We start from the raw sequence: 12018 nt of genomic DNA, 5'->3' as shown, positions 1-12018 counted from the left end.
TGCAGTGTTCCAAATAGTAAGGGCAATTATCGCACTGACCCTAAAGTGAGTAGTTTCCAACTGACGACTCGGAGAGAGCTAAGTGGTTACGAGCTATTCGCCGAGATTATTTCGTTCCTTTCAAAAATGCAAAGGTAAGTCTTAGTTATTATTGTATTTTATATTATTTCAATCATTCAATCACTTAAGTTGTGGAATGGTCCTTGAAATGGAGCCCTGTGTTGTAGCTGTGCGAGCTCCATTTCATAACTCATTAGGTTAAAAGGACAACCAGCATGTATGATGAGAGAAATGGGAAATTATTGACTGCACCTTTATCTCATCCAAGGCTTGTGAAAGGTTTGTGGATAGGTCTCATATCTTTACTACTTAATTCATAAATAGCAAATTTTTAGGGTGACTTATTGTACCATTATATCTGACCGCAAGTATGGATATTTAACGCAGTGATAATTTTGCAGTAGGGCGCCGTTTGTGAGGGCGTGATGCTATACAGAGCGCGGGAATCGAGAAGGTGATTTCCCGAGGCAAGGCGTGGTCAGGTGTGACGAAGAAAGAATATGTGAGGAAGAGAGGAAGAGAGATGGGATTTTGTCTGGGGGAGAGACCTGCCATCTTAACAGAGATTTTTAGCGGGAGCAGACAGGCCCACCACATTACGGAAATTGAGCCGTAATTCCCGTAATTGAAGGTTTTTCAAGAAAATAAAAAGATGGAAATTGTTGCTAGAATTTTACGAAGCTGTAGATACCTCTAGGTTCATTAACATATGATTAGATCGATAAATATGTTCCAAGTAGAACCACCCTGGGAAGCTCTGTAGTGGCCACATTCCAGACTCAAGTTGTTTCTCGGGAATTCCCCTGGCGTCCTTTGGGGTGCTGCCCCATATAAAAGCTATGTGATATGGGGGGAGATCATCCAGTTGACTATCATATTGCTGCCGGCACGCGTCGCACGTCTGCCTAGATTGCGCCAGAAATCCTTTGTTCAGAACAAAGACAGTGTGTAATTATTACAGTGCGATAACTTTGATCCAGTGGATAAGAGACTTACAGAGTTACAGGTGGTGGATTTGTAAGTGGCGCGATGTTCAGATACCTATCAATGAGATCGCGTGTGCTTAATGGTATCAGTAACAATAGAAAGCCGTACTTGTAGACTCGGGTAAATAGCGGTAGGGGCGAAGCTCCCGAGGTGCCGAGGAAGTGTGGACAATAGGCTAAGGAGGTCTATATTTATCCTCTGATAGGCGGTTGAATCCAAGTTAAGCGGGCATAAAAACACAATAACCGAGTGGATAGTTTATAGAGCAGGAAATAGTTTATGGCACAGTGCACAAGCTAGCGAGTATGCAGCTATACGAGAGTGGAGGACGAGGAGTGTGTATTGCAAAGTGTTAGCGATCAGTGCTAGCTCAACCTAAATAAATGTCCAGAATGTGGCGTTGTGTTTAAAGTGAATATTTCATTGTAGTAAGAAGTCGAGATATAGCCGAGGGGAGTGAGGTGCAAGGACTTCAGAACGTGGCTTCGAAGACGCTACCTTGAACGAGGCATCCCTCAAGAAGAAGGCGGCACCATGAACCAGCGGGGCTGGAAGACTGGACTCCAAGAATCGAACCTGGCTGAGACATCTATCATGATGGGCTAAATCATGCTAGCCTACCCGGAGGGAGAGACCAGGAGATTAATTAAGATAAGTGGACCAATGAATCATTAGACATATGGTAGAGGTAAGGTATCACGCAGAGATAGTAGAATTAAACGTGTAAATATTCATATAGGATTTGATGGTGGCCCATCGGGCTGCATATTAAGATTGTTTGATATATCTAAGGGTAAGAGTAGTTAGATTTGTTTTCTTGTATCTTTATGTAAAGCGGACAATGAGGTAATATTTGTTATCGAGGCAAGATGTAGTGTGCCTAGTGACACATATTTGTTTGAGTACGATAGACCGGATATTTTCCTTTGGGTCGGTCGCGAAATGCATTTTACTTGTAGGATTAGGCACTATGTGTAATTCCCATTATATTCCAGGGGAAGGGCAGATATACCTGCGTAATGTAAGGTATGCAGGCTGATGGTATTTATTTAGTTAAGGGGCTCTATTTACGTGCCTTAGACGGGCGTAAACTATAGCGGAGGCGCAGGTTTTAACGCTATTCGACTCTGTGCTACTCTGCCAAACGTTGGGTTTGAACCTCTGACTCCCAAGGTTACTGTTGTCGTGCCGCATATTGGCGGTGATTGTTTGATATGATTGAATAGTAGAACACTTTATGTGATTCAACTGCGACCCGAGTGGGTGGTTAATTGAACTCAGGAGCGTGATGTGAGATGTGTTTTTCCTCACTTATTTTATGCCATTTGCTGCTATGTGTAGAAGCTTGAAAGTCCCTTTGTGAAAGAATGTAGGGTAAGAAGTCTAGCGGGAGTTTGTTAACAAGTTTTTTTTTTGTTGTGGAAGGGGGCTCCAGACCCGACTTCAGGTCAATGTTCGCCTGCTCCGTATTGGGGTGAGCTCGGCCATTTTTAAATTGCTCTGGAGGTCGGTCATTCTCCTTTGGCAGGGAGTCTTTTGCAAAACTGTGCGTCATTTATTTTTATCCACTTTACCTTGTATTCCTTTCTTGTTTGATTCGCGTTCTTAGGGTTGTGTATTCTACTAAGGTGATCTTGGCACTATGCTACTGGTATGATTGCCCTATTGGCACATGTTTCTGCCTGGTGGACGTGGGTTCACGTTCGTGTAAATATGTAATTGAGGGCGCTAGAGTAGGTTATCTTAGTTTATTTTTATTTACCTATTGTGCTGCTAATTTTTGTGTATATAAATATCCCGGTATGGGAGGAAACTTTCATCATAGCGGTAATCTCTGCAGGTATCCTTAATTCTACCATTATATCATTTTATGTCGCAGACATAGGGATGTAGTTTCCATGTGGGAGAACACATCCGGTTTTTTTTCTTGGTTCACAGATCGACAAATTTCAGCATAACGTCATCATCCAGATTGTATTTGCTTTGTTGTCTTTTTAATTTGTAGATGTGAGCCTTCGGCGCACGTATTTTGGCACTACAGGTGCAATCCTTGTAATTAACTTGTGTTGTAAATACAAACTTATGCTCAAAATTCTGATCACAGCGAAAGTGTTCCTCATTCCGTAGTTTAATGTAGTATTGAGTTCCCCATGATCCTCTCGTCATAAGAACCCAAACTATCGACCATTTCTGCCGACTGCAGCTGAGCTGGTGTCCGTATCCAAGAACAGAAGAACAGGTAGGTATCATCCTGCAGTATTAATGTGCCCTGTAGGGTATATTATATCTTACTGATTTAAGCATTTGCTGTATTGAATTGACCAGTTATTATATTTAGTTTGAGATGTGCTAAGTATTCACATTACGTCATAGGGCTACTGTTGTGGGTATAGTGATATTCTGGGAAAACTATGAAGGCATGTAAGGTATTGGCTTTCAAGTATTCCTTCTGTGCTGGACCCTTAACTGCAAGTGAGGCAGTTCTGTTTATTATATCGCATGAGGGAAAATACCACTTAGTGTGGGTTAATATTTTTAGTTCAGGCTAGACAGCAATGTTATTGTGTTTATACAGAACCTAACATTATTGCAATAATTATTATAAGTTCAATGATTTTCTCTGTCTCCTTGTGTGCTATTCATTTTATATTAAAATCAACCAGATATATCTAAGACATGACAAGGTCCTGTGAAGTAAGTGGTGCCATGAAGTAATAGACGAGCGCATTTACATCTAGGCGAATGCATTCTAACTTGGTCTAAACGTTTTAGGAGCTGTTTCTTCTCAGTTTCCAAACTGCCCAGAGTACTTGTCTGATACCACATCTGCCCACCGAGAAGCTCCAGACGATAGACGTTGTCGAGTAGACAATGAAAGTTTGGCAAAGGCTCTTGCTCAAAGTTTAGAGACCTATGAAGCTCATGCCAGTACTGTTTCTTTCAAGAACTTCCAGGAATTTAAAGAAAAATTAAGTTCAATATCTGTAAAACAAGACTGGAACTGCACTGAAAAGGAACACATTTAGTAGCTCTGTTTTCCATAGTACTTTCTTTAGAAGAGAACACAGTAATAACACAAGAGCACTTTTATTTTATCATATTTATTGCCAGGTGGTTACATTTGAGAGGACACCTTTTATTTTAAACAGGTATTTTGTCATTTAACAAATACGGTTCATTACCTTGGTGGCACATATCCTACAAAATCATTAACCATCCTTTCCTTTAGTCTGTGGTAAGATGAGGCTTCCTCATTTTTTTGTACATTACTATTATTAATCACTGAGTTGATGAACCTCTATGAATTACATTCAAAGGGAATGTGTAAACTCTGAATTCAGGGCTAACCACTGTAAGTTCCTTCAGTAGTAAACATTCCTGTTTGAGTAATTGTGAATTCAATTATGAATTTCCTCTTCCAGCATTCACACTGTGGTTATGAATTTCCTCTGGGAGAAAGTACTCCTTCCAGCTTTTGTTATGTAATGAATCTAACATTCATCTGTGAAAAATTGGGGATTAATTACTTAATTGATCTCACGTGTGTCATATCTATATAATGCAGCTGGTTCATAAAGCATGAAACGAGTAGTTCAGTGTGTGTTCTGCTACTTTTGTATTAATGTAATGGCAGGGATGCAAGTTCTTAATATGGTTTCTTAGGATTTTAACAATTAATGTTCATAGAGATATCCTTTTATATTTTCTTATATCATGTTCACCTCATGTCCATTTCAGTTTTAAGCAACCTGGTGAATTTAAATTGAAAACAATTTCAGAAAATGTCTGGGTGAAGGTCAGTTCAAATGTTATAAGAATTGGCATGCTACTTTTCAAATTTAAGAATGTCAATTTTTTCCCTGTCCTGGTTATTTGAATCAGGGTCCAAAATCATATAAGTACATTTATTTACACTAGGGAATGCAAATATAATTTTGATGACTTGATGAACAAACTATTGTTGGCATGTACTGTAATCATTCTCTTTGCATAACAGCCAAATTGTGTGAGCTCTTCAACCCCTTAATTTATGTGAGGCTTCTATTGTAAAAAAAAATGTTTACCTGTTCTCATGATTGACAACACTGAGCATTACAGCTTGTGTGTTCCTGGACTGCTACTAATATACTGTAAGTAAGGTAGTTTATACGTTATTATTTTTATGTAATAGCTTTTTCTGTACTTACATGTTTTTTATCTTTCATCAGCAAGTTCAGTTTTGTAAAAGCTTGCTTTTTTTGCGTCGCACCGACACAGAGAGGTCTTATGGCGAGTTTTGTAAAAGGAACTGATTATTTTTAACTCTTAAATATACGTAAGAAAGTGTCATATAGACATATTATTAAAGTTCTTCAGTATTCTCTTTAAAAAATTCTTCTTTGCATTTTTAATTGTTCTTTCTAATTATTACGGTATATTACTCATTTCGCTTCCGATATGCGCGTCTACGAGAAAGAATATTCGTAGAATGCACTTTAACCAGAGTATTTTTCAATTTTCGTAAGGAATTACCTTCATCTACTATCCACTCGCACTGAGCCGTGGTGATCACGGCTGAGCCCAGTCACGTGACATCACGAATCGTATTGCCAGGCCTTGTTCTCTAGGAGGCGCTGGCTCTACCGCTACAACCGGATTACTCATCGGAATTACTCGCTCCGTGTTCACCTCTACTTCAGATCGCCAATCGGCACAGACGCTGCAAACGAGGAAGAGAGCTCATTGACGGAAGTTCACCGGAACACTCCGAATAGACATGATTGACCCATGTACTGCGTTGTCACGTCTCTGCTGTTTCACGAACAAAATAACTTACTTATTGTTTAACCCTTGTCTAGTCGTGCGAAAATTATTACGTTACTAATTGCGCACGGAGGTAACGTCCGGGGATAAAAAATGCGCGTCATTTTCATCCTTTGAGATATTGCTTTGGCATGTTCGTTTGCAGTATTCTTCGGTATTATTAAAAGGAAACCCTTTTAAGTACTTGTGGGTTACTTTTACACAGTTTACTTGATCTAAAAGCAGAATACTGCAGACCTTAACTATGTGGGATGATCTTATGATATTAAATTCGTGAGACTCGCAATATATATAGATATAAAGCTGAAAATTACAGGCCAGTAAGTTTGACATGCTTTGTATGTAAGCTTTGGGAAGGCATTCTTTCTGATTATATTAGACATGTTTGCGAAATTAATAACTGGTTCGATAGAAGGCAATTCGGTTTTAGGAAAGGTTATTCCACTGAAGCTCAACTTGTAGGATTCCAGCAAGATATAGCAGATATCTTGGATTCTGGAGGTCAAATGGACTGTATTGCGATTGACCTGTCTAAAGCATTTGATAGGGTGGATCATGGGAGACTACTGGCAAAAATGAGTGCAATTGGACTAGACAAAAGAGTGACTGAATGGGTTGCTATATTTCTAGAAAATAGATCTCTGAGAATTAGGGTAGGTGAAGCTTTATCTGACCCTGTAATAATTAAGAGGGGAATTCCTCAAGGCAGTATTATCGGACCTTTATGTTTTCTTATATATATAAATGATATGAGTAAAGGAGTGGAATCGGAGGTAAGGCTTTTTGCGGTTGATGATATTCTCTATAGAGTGATAAATAAGTTACAAGATTGTGAGCAACTGCAGCGTGACCTCGAAAATGTTGTGAGATGGACAGCAGGCAATGGTATGATGATAAACGGGGTTAAAAGTCAGGTTGTGAGTTTCACAAATAGGAAAAGTCCTCTCAGTTTTAATTACTGCGTTGATGGGGTGAAAGTTCCTTTTGGGGATCATTGTAAGTATCTAGGTGTTAATATAAGGAAAGATCTTCATTGGGGTAATCACATAAATGGGATTGTAAATAAAGGGTACATAGTTATGAGAGTATTTAGAGGTTGTAGTAAGGATGTAAAGGAGAGGGCATATAAGTCTCTGGTAAGACCCCAACTAGAGTATGGTTCCAGTGTATGGGACCCTCACCCGTATTACCTGATTCAAGAACTGGAAAAAATCCAAAGAAAAGCAGCTCGATTTGTTCTGGGTGATTTCCGACAAAAGAGTAGCGTTACAAAAATGTTGCAATGTTTGGGTTGGGAAGAATTGAGAGAAAGAAGAAGAGCTGCTCGACTGAGTGGTGTGTTCCGGGCTGTCAGCGGAGAGTTGGCGTGTAATGACATTAGTAGACGAATAAGTTTGAATGGCGTTTATAAAAGTAGGAAAGATCACAATATGAAGATAAAGTTGGAATTCAAGAGGACAAACTGGGGCAAATATTCATTTATAGGAAGGGGAGTTAGGGATTGGAATAACTTACCAAGGGAGATGTTCAAAAAATTTCCAATTTCTTTGAAATCATTTCGGAAAAGGCTAGGAAAGCAACAGATAGGGAATCTGCCACCTGGGCGACAGCCCTAAATGCAGATCAGTATTGATTGATTGATCGAGGAATTACTTTCGATAGCAAGTTAACCTTTAATAGCCATATTGCAAAAGTAATAGGTCAGTCTACCAAGATGCTTGGTTTTATTATTAGAAATTCCAAATTATTTACTCAACCTGAAGTTATTATTAAGTTGTATATAAGTTTAGTACGAAGCAAGTTAGAATATTCATCGGTAATCTGGGACCCCCTTTATAAGGACCAAACACGTCACATTGAGACTGTACAAAATAAATTTCTAAGATATTTGTATTATAAAATTTCCAATGTATTTTGTCCATTTGACATTTCAACCCACTATTTTAAGAAGTTTGTTCAATTTCACGTCTTTGAAAAACAGGAGAACATTAATATCGTTACATATATTGAGGAAAATTTTGAATGGAAATATTGACTGTCAAGAATTACTTATCTTCATCCCATTTCACGTTCCACAAGTAACATCACGACAGCAAGTATTATTTCACATCCCAAGATCAAGAAGCGTTCATCACTCTAATTCACCACTAGTCAAAACATTGTCAGTTTATAATTCAATTAGCGCACAAGTTGATTTATTTGCTGGCGCTAGGTTGTTCAATAAGCAAATAAAGGCCATTTTTTACTAAACCATTATTAAATACCTTTTTGCTGGAATGCTAGGTACTCATAAGTTTTTGTTTGTGTTTTTTGAACTTGTTTAGTAATTTTTTACGGCTGATCTATAGCCTATATTACTATGTTTTCATTTGTAGTATTAATTTTAAAATGTGTTCTGCTTATTAGTTTTCTTCTGTACTTCTTTCTCTTATTGTTACTATTGTTATTATTTTTGTATGATGTATTTACACTATAAAGTCTATATGTTATGAAGGAATGTAATTGGGCTTAGCCTGTGTACCTTCGTATTTTTTACCAAATAAATAAGTAAATAAATAAATAAATAAATAAATAAATAAATAAATAAATAAATAAATAAATAAATAAATAAATAACCTACGACGATCACATCATCAATCAATCAATCAATCAATCAATCAATCAATCAATCAATCAATACTGATCTGCATTTAGGGCAGTCGCCCAGGTAGCAGATTACATATCTGTTGTTTTCCTAGCCTTTTCCTAAATGATTTCAAAGAAATTGGAAATTTATTGAACATCTCTCTTGGAAAGTTATTCCAATCCCTAACTCCCCTTCCTATAAATGAATATTTGCCCCAGTTTGTTCTCTTGAATTCCAACTTTATATTCATATTGTGATCTTTCCTACTTTTAAAAACGCCACTCAAACTTATTCGTCTACTAATGTCATTCCACACCATCTCTCCGCTGACAGCTCGGAACATAGCACTTAGTCAAGCAGCTCTTCTTCTTTCTCTCAGTTCTTCCCAACCCAAACTTTGCAACATTTTTGTAACACTACTCTTTTGTCGGAAATCACCCAGAACATATCGAGCTGCTTTTCTTTGGAATTTTTCCAATTCTTGAATCAGGTAATCCTGGTGAGGGTCCCATACACGAACCATACTCTAGTTGGGGTCTTACCAGAGACTTATATGCCCTCTCCTTTACATCCTTACTACAACCCATAAACACCCTCATAACCATGTGCAGAGATCTATACCCTTTATTTACAATCCCATTTATGTGATTACCCCAATGAAGATCTTTCCTTATATTAACACCTAAATAGTTACAATGATCCCCAACAGGAACTTTCACCCCATCAACGCAGTAATTAAAACTGAGAGGACTTTTTCTATTTGTGAAACTCACAACCTGACTTTTAACCCGGTTTATCAACATACCATTGCCTGCTGTCCATCTCACAACATTATCGAGGTCACGTTGCAGTTGCTCAGAATCTTGTAAATTATTTATTACTCTATACAGAATAACATCATCCGCAAAAAGCCTTACCTCCGATTCCACTCCTTTACTCATATCATTTATATATATAAGAAAATATAAAGGTCCAATAATACTGCCTTGAGGAATTCCCCTCTTAATTATTACAGGGTGAGATATAGCTTCACCTACTCTAATTCTCTGAGATCTATTTTCTAGAAATATAGCAACCCATTCAGTCACTCTCTTGTCTAGTCCAATTGCACTCATTTTTGCCAGTAGTCTCCCATGATCCACCCTATCAAATGCTTTAGACAGGTCAATCGCGATACAGTTCATTTGACCTCCAGAATCCATGATATGTGCTATACCTTGCTGGAATCCTACAAGTTGAGCTTCAGTGGAATAACCTTTCCTAAAACCGAACTGCCTTCTATCGAACCAGTTATTAATTTCACAAACATGTCTAATATAATCAGAAAGAATGCCTTCCCAAAGCTTACATACAATGCATGTCAAACTTACTACCCTGTAATTTTCAGCTTTATGTCCATCGCCCTTTACTTTATACACAGGGGCTACTATAGCAACTCTCCATTCATCTGGTATAGCTCCTCCGACCAAACAATAATCAAATAAGTACCTCAGATATGGTACTATATCCCAACCCATTGTCTTTAGTATATCCCCAGAAATCTGATCAATTCCAGCCGCTTTTCTAGTTTTCAAATTTTGTATCTTATTGTAAATGTCATTGTTATCATATGTAAATTTTATTACTTCTTTGGCCTTAGTCTCCTCCTCCATCTCGACATTTTCCTTGTAACCAACAATCTTTACATACTGCTGACTGAATACTTCTGCCTTTTGAAGATTCTCACATACACACTCCCCTTGTTCATTAATTATTCTTGAATTGTCCTTTTTGGGCCCTGTTTCTGCCTTAAAATACCTATACATACCCTTCCATTTTTCACTAAAATTTGTATGACTGCCAATTATGCGTGCCATCATGTTATCCTTAGCTGCCTTCTTTGCTAGATTCAATTTTCTAGTAAGTTCCATCAATTTCTCCTTACTTCCAGTCTGCACCTCCTTCATAGTCTCTTTATTTCTCTATTATAATAAGGTGGGGCTTTACCATTCCTTACCACCCTTAAAGGTACAAACCTGTTTTTGCATTCCTCAACAATTTCTTTAAAACTATCCCAGAGTCTGTTTACATTTTTATTTACCGTTTTCCACCGATCATAGTTACTTTTTAGAAACTGCCTCATGCCTGCTTTATCAGCCATATGGTACTGCCTAATAGTCCTACTTTTAAGACCTTCCTTTCTATCACATTTATTTTTGACTACGACTAAAACAGCTTCATGATCACTAATACTATCTATTACTTCAGTTTCCCTATAGAGCTTATCTGGTTTCATCAGCACCACATCCAGGATATTTGTCCCTCTGGTTGGTTCCATCACTTTCTGAATCAGCTGTCCTTCCATATTAACTTATTTGCCATTTGTTGGTCATGCTTTCTGTCGTTCGCATTTCCTTCCCAATTGACATCTGGAAAATTCAGATCTCCCGCTACAATCACATTTCTTTCCATGTCGTTTCCCACATAGCCGACTATCATATGAAATATGAAATAATATTTTTCTAAAATCAGTTAGAAGAACAAAACAACAAGGGAATCGACCTCCAAAATAAGAAATATGCACTAAAATATAAGGTAATTTACTTAACCGCACACGGAGGAAACGTCCAGGCGATGTCACTCGTCAAAACAATGATCGCACACTCGCCCACAGGTTGCACGATCACGCCGAAATGCTGACAGGACGAGTCCAAATGAACAAGGAGAAAGGTATAGGGATGGGGAGACCGACAGTTCAACTGCGAAGTTCAGTACCGTGCAAAATATAATCGGCCCGGAGGAAATCTCCGTGAGGGACTAATTAAGGGTTAAAGATAGTTGAGAAAATTATTTGTGTATTACTGTAGTATTACTGCTCTCAGAAAATTTTTAGTTTATTCCAAACAACCATGCTTTCCGCATTGTATATACTTCCTGATTTCATATTCTTCTTCTTTCATAATGGGGCCACTAAATATTAGTCCCTTAATTAGCGTCTACCTCTAAGATCTTTTGCTACCATGTTTTTACTTCATTTCCACCTGGATATACCTGCTCCCTCTACAAAGCTGCAGGTTGTCCTTATTGGGTCTTCTTGGATTTTTTCTCTCTCTTCACCTGGTAGTCCTAAAGTGGAGAGTCTGATTCTACCCAGCGCCCCACAGTCGATAAGTATGTGTTCAGCTGATTCATCTGCTTCATTGCATTTCCTACATATTTGTCTCTTTATAACTCCAATTCTATGTAGTTGTTTTATCAGATGGCAGTGTCCTATCAACAGTCCTACTACCCATTTTATATTTTCTCTGTTGAGTTTCAACACTTCTTTAGTATGCTCCTTATTTGGTACTTTTATCAGTTCCATTGCAAGCCTGCACACTGGAGTATTTTTCCAGTTTTCCGTTTGTTTCTTTTGTGCCCATTTTCCTATGTAGTGTCGTTCTTGTGCATAGGAAATCCCGCATAGAGGTTCTGGACCTACAAACTGTGTTTCTGCCCAATTCATGGCCAGTTTATCTGCCTTTTCATCGCCTTCTATACCTGTATGCCCTGGTACCCTTATT

The sequence above is a fragment of the Anabrus simplex genome, chromosome 1 (genome assembly GCF_040414725.1).
Source record: "Anabrus simplex isolate iqAnaSimp1 chromosome 1, ASM4041472v1, whole genome shotgun sequence".
NCBI classification, from domain to species: domain Eukaryota; kingdom Metazoa; phylum Arthropoda; class Insecta; order Orthoptera; family Tettigoniidae; genus Anabrus; species Anabrus simplex.
This window is presented reverse-complemented; position numbering follows the sequence as displayed.